Below are 6,000 nucleotides of genomic sequence, written 5' to 3'. Positions count from 1 at the left end.
AGCAAAACAGACAATGAATCACTGCTGCTCAGTATCACTTAGCTACAATGGCATCAGGACCCAAATGTTAGCATATTTGCCTTCACATAGAAGCCATATCCTCCATGAATGGAATCTCTGCTTGAAGAACTTCTACACAGATCAGATGGTGCAGCATGTTTTCCTTTTCCTTTCAGATATGGGTCACTCAGGTTCATCACAATGCTCAAAATGAAAATTTTCAAACCATTTATTGATTTGCTATTGCATTTAACCATGAAATTGCAATCCTATTATGCCTTTCTGTCTCCATGAGAACATCTTTTTACTTGTATCTCTCTTTAAAAACGCCAAGTGTTTAGCTTTGAAGAGTTAGAGATATTTTCCTCTGTCTTTTGGTCTCGCTGTTTAGAAGTATGAATCACTTTTTCTTATTAGGAGTATACTCATTTCCACAACAAGAACTGGACAACTACGGGACATTAGATGTCTCCAGCTATGAATCCTGAAGCACATTCAGATAGATGCCACGGTTGTAAAAGCAAAAGGAAATATTGAGGCTGAGTACCCCAAAAGGAAATACACCAAACACGGGTTTATAAAGATTCACAGATCTTTATTCTATAACTGTAAAGTTTACAAAGAAACAAAGTATCAGATAGCTATCTGGCCCTCATTACATCACAGCGAATACCAGCCCTTTCGGTGTGAGAAGTGAGAGGTACAGGACGTCTAAACATTTTACACTTTTTATACAGTTCTGATCATAATGTCCAGCCCCCCTACTGGTTAATGATACTCGGTCTAGGGTTCGTGCTGAGTTCACTTCTAGTTTGTCCAACTATATGCATGTGGATTATCTTCTTTTTTTTTATTTGTGTATAATCTTTTTAGATTTTTACAAAACGGTTTTTTCGTCATTACGAAGTAGATGGACTCTTTGATCGTCTAGACTATGCAGGGAGCTCTGGGTCGCCGTCTAGTTAACGGATACAAATTTGCGTTGGCATCAATGAGGGTTGGCCTTTTCCATGGCGATGATTAGAAGTTTAGCCGTCGGAATTAACCATCTAGTACGAGCTCCTGTGATTAGACGTTTCCACCACGTATCTTCATCGTCTACGGAAGAGTTAATGCGCAGAGGGCCAAAGAAGGCGTCCCTTTCTTGTGCAATCGCCGGGCAGGCCATCGGTAGATGTCTTGTAGTTTCTATTGTTTCTGAATTTTTGCATGCAGAGTCAACAAGTTTTGTCCATAGATGCTGCTCTGATAGCTAAAATTTCCTGGGTAGGTAGTAGATTGAGACAAGCTTTTAGTAGATTTTTCATTAACAATTTACTAGGATACTTTGTGCAGTACTCCATTGGCTCTCTAAACTTGTTAGGAGCAGGTGGCAGATGGCTTAGCAGTTTGTTTGATACTGCTTTTTCGTTTGTGTTTATCCAATCTAGCCATTCCATTTTCGATTTGATTCTTAAAGGATTTTGGAGTAGATCTTCTTCTGAACACGCGATCTCCTGCAATGTTTGTTGTTGAATTTCAACCCAGTGTTTTAGCATCTGGTTGTTTCCTTTAGTAATTTCTTCGTTAATCATGCAGTATATTTGGAGGCTCTCCGGGTGTCGAATCTTTCTAAATAGTTGCATTGTGCTTTGGGCCACTATTGCAGTCAAGGAGAGCAGGCCAAGTTCTCGCCTTATTGCAGCAGACAATGTGGATTTTGGAAGACCGAGTACTGTTCGCCAGATAAAGCCTTCCAATTTAGGCCAGAGAGTTGACGGGATTGAAGGTGTTGCATCCATGCCGTATACCAGGGACGGAATTACTTTTGCCTTGTAGAACTGGATTACAGGTAACAGGCTAAATTTGCCATATTTCCTATCAACTGCTCGGAGCTTGGCTATTAGGTGTTTAGTCTTTGTCCATAAAGATTGTTGCATACGAGATGCGTTCTTAGAGCTGTCAGTTTCGACCCCAACGTATTTAAACGCTGAGGCGACTTCCATTTTTAACTTGAAGAGAAACCACTGCAGGCTTTCTTTCTTCCTATTTCACTTTTACTGCATGATCAAGATTTTAGTTTTTAATTCGTTTATCTCCAAATTGTTGTCCTTGGTGTACTGTGCGAGGTTGTCCAGTTGGCGCTGGAGTCCGACCTGTGTGTGGTCGAGGATTATCAGGTCGTCGGCATATAGAAGTCGATTGACCCTTACGTTGCCGACTTTGGGAGGAAATGACCTGATCATATCTTGAGAATCTTTAAAGTCACCTAGGAACGATATGAAGAGAGCGGGCGCCAGCAGGCAGCCCTGTTTCACTCCACGATGGGAAGGTATATGATCAGATAGTAGACCTTGGTTGTTCAGATGGACAGACACGCTGGTGTTCGAGTGGAGGGCGATTATGGGAGCCAGGATTTCATCGGGGCAGTCCCATGTCTTTAGTTTATTCCATAGTTTAGGTCTATCCACTCTGTCGAACGCATGAGATAGGTCGACGAATGCGAGGAAAACTCTTGGTGCGCCCGACAAGACTTTGTCTTTAATGATACTCAGGATCATTATATTGGCTGCAGTGCTAGTGTTTTTCTGGAATCCAGTTTGTAGTGGGTCAGTAGAGGGAGAAAGCCGTGCCCATTTCTGAAAGTAGCTCAGGAGGATTGTGGCGAAGACCTTACCTATGACATCCAGCAGGGCTATAGGTCGATTGTTGGAAGGGTCCTCTCTGACGCCCTTCTTGAAAATGGGGACGATAACTGCCTGAGTCCAGGAGTCAGGTAGTGTCCTTCGGTTTTTGCAGTCTTTAAAGATCAGACTCAATACCGCTGACCAGTCGTCAGGATATTCTTTTAGATCAGAGTTTGCTAACCGTCCGGTCCAGGGGCTCTTGATAGTTTCAGCCTTTTGATGACTTTTTTTATCTCGTCTTCGACTGAGAGGTCCACCCATTTTCCCTCTAGCGTCTCGTTGGAGGGTCGATAGACGTTAGAGGTGAGTCAAAGAGTTCTGAGAAGTGTTTGACCCAGTTTTCTTCAGTGACAGAGTTAATCATTTGGGTTTTGGGATGACAGTTTCTTTGGTTGACCATAGACCAGAGGTCCCTAGATTTTTTGGTGGCTAAAGCCTTGAGCATACTCTCTGCATCTGATTGGTAGAGGTCACATCTTAGCTTTCTCAGCCATTGTTGGTATTTTCTCCTCTCAGTATGGTAAGATTCCCACAAGATTGCTGTGTTCAACGCAGCTGCTTCTTTCTTTAATTTCCTTAAGGATCTGCGTTTGGTTACCAGGGTGGCATTATACGCATGGTTATGGTTAGACCTTAGATCATTTGTGAGCTTCCGTGGTTTTTTAAAAGGAAGGAGCAGAGGAATGTAGCTGACTCTGAAGAATGTGTCTTTCACTTCAATATGAGAAGTTAAGCTTTTGTAGTTATCAGTCAGAGTTTTGATGTCTTTGGAGGACATACACAAACGGGTAGCCTGGGAATTTGTCCTGATCGATGGTTTGTAAAATAGATGGTCGCGCACACTGGTGTTACATTTAAGGTTCAGTAAGTTGTGGTCGCTAGCCTTTGTTCTAATTATTTCGAAGGAGGTTATGCGCTGGTAGACCTTTTCAGAGACAAAGATGTAATCGAGGGTGGCTGATGAGCTATCACGTTCCCACATAGGTATCAGCATTTGCTCGCTCATAACGTTGGCTGCGTTGTGGAGGATCCTGGAGGTCATTAATGCTAGCCATAGTTTTCCCCTTGACTCCGCCAGAGTGTAGGGAGAAGCTTTTGTCTTTGGCGCGGTTTGGGCTACACAGTTCGCATTTAAGTCCCCACATATAAAAATGTTTGGGGTTTGATGTTTAATTCTGATTTCGTCAATGATATTGGCGGCTTCATCGCAGAAATTTTCTGGTGTTGTTTTTTGAGGGTTCCAATAGGCATTGATGATAGCGAGGGGCTCTCGAGAAGGTTTTCTTTCCACTGCGATTTCGTCCATCCATGTGGCAAGGACAGCCAAGAATCCAAAGGTTGCTTCTATTTTCTTGATGATATGTATGCCTGAGCCTATGCGGGTAGCTGTTAATTGGCCAGATGACGGGCGACCCAGTGGGCCTTTGTAGGCCAGAGAGATCTCTATGCTATAACCATCCAGTTCTGGTTTGTCCAATAGCCAGGTTTCCTGGAGGCAGAGGATGTTGTGTACTCCCAGGTTGTAGCTGTCAAGTTCAGTTAGGTGCATATGGCCTCTGGTGTTCCATGAGGCAATGGAGAGAAGCGATTTTTCCTGTGCTTCTTGTTTTGGACGCGTCGGGAGGGGTCGGTGGACTGGGACCCCCTGTTTGCTGCTATCTTTTGATACCCGGTGTTAGGGCATCCCGTATCCATGATCAGCTGCCCTTTTTTGGCATGACGTCTGAGGTAGTAGTGGGCAGGTCTAATGTTTTTTTTCTGCTTTCAACAGCGTGTTCCGGGGAGGATCGATGATCTTGATATCGAACTCTCAAAGGGTGTCGGGGAGTTTGGTGTCTCCCTTTGTCGTTGTGGTTTCTATGCTCTCTTCTTATTAGGGTTCTCCCATTTCTGGAAGGACCATGTTTTGATTTATCTGGTGTGTTTGTTCGTTCCCAGGCTGATCTGGTGTAGTTTTGGATGGTTTCTCTCGACTGAGATGAAGTTTTCCTCCTTCTCGAAGATCCATATAAGTCCTCCGTTCATGATTTGAATCTATATTTTTTGATGTCTGAGGTCTTACGGTTTTCTTCGTGGTTGCTAGTTGTGTTCTGAATTGGGATCTCGTTGAGTATAAAGCCCAACTGTTCTAACTCTTTGTAGACGCCCTGAGGAATTTCACAAAGTGCTGAGCTCCTGATACGAAGAAACGCTTTTGCTTGCTTGGACCTGTGGTACGGCTCGATTAAGGTGAAGTCATTTGAATTTAAGGCCTGTAGCTTGGGTACTTGTTTTAAAATCTTAAGCACTGTTCTTCTATTTTAAAACATTTAATATTCCTCCGTGATTTTTTGTTCTATTTTGAATAGGCGGGTAGCTCTTGTTGTAGGAACTTTTGGTTTTAAGAGAGTCTCTTTCTGGTTTGCTGGCGACGATTTTCGTTGCCTAGAGTCGATCTGCTCGGGAGAAGTTGCCAGGCGACCTGGTATCTCTTTCAGATGTGGTTGAATAGTTCCCGAGAGCTGCGGTGTCATCGTTCTATCCTTGTTCTCAGTTTAGTTTTATGATTTAAGGATATTTCCTTGGTTTTAACGTTCTTAGAACTGGGAGGGACCTTTGGTGCTTCAATTTTGGAATTGGTAGCATTTTCAACTTGTGGTTCTGAGCTTTCGATTGTGTCCCAGTGCTGTGTTAGGTCAATCATGGAGCTTCGAATCAGGAAGTCCTCCGTGGTCCTGGGAGAGGCGTATCGTGTGGCTCTGCGTTGTTGTTATTTTCACTCTGGTATCTAAAATCTTGGTTTTCATCTGTCGTTTTTTGTTGTTTTCTTTTTTTAGTAGTTTTCCTTGAAGCCAGCACTAGATCAAGCGCTGACACTGTTTCTGAGTTGGAAGAATCTTCTTGGGCGCCTGTAGCGAGTTTCAGCACAGGATGGTTTCTCGTGGCAGCCACCGATTTTGGAGAAACGTCACTTGGTGGCATAGGTTTAGGTATTTTGGTCGGCGGGCGAGAATGTTTGTCCGTTGTTTTTAAGAACACCGGAGCCAATTCTATAGGTGGAGATGGTGGCATTGACTGGGTTTCTTTGTCAGCCATAGTTGGTTTGGCTAGAGTAATAGATTTTAAGGAGTTTAGTTGTTCGTAGAGTGAAGCAAATTTCTGGTCCCAAGTGTCTCTGTCTGTCTTGTTCCTTTGTTCCAGGGCTGTAATGAAGCCTTCGACGAAAATCAGCTTGGTATGCATCATTGCTGTAATTGTGATGTGATCTTTTAAGGAGTCACTGATGTTCTCATAGACTTTCCCAAAGGGTGCTAATGCTATTGTTATAGCCGACATAATAGTTTTTAGGTCGGGT

This window comes from Ambystoma mexicanum, chromosome 5p (assembly GCF_040938575.1).
Source record: "Ambystoma mexicanum isolate Mex_15411 chromosome 5p, UKY_AmexF1_1, whole genome shotgun sequence".
Taxonomy (NCBI): Eukaryota; Metazoa; Chordata; class Amphibia; order Caudata; family Ambystomatidae; genus Ambystoma; species Ambystoma mexicanum.
Note: the sequence above shows the minus strand (reverse complement) of the source record.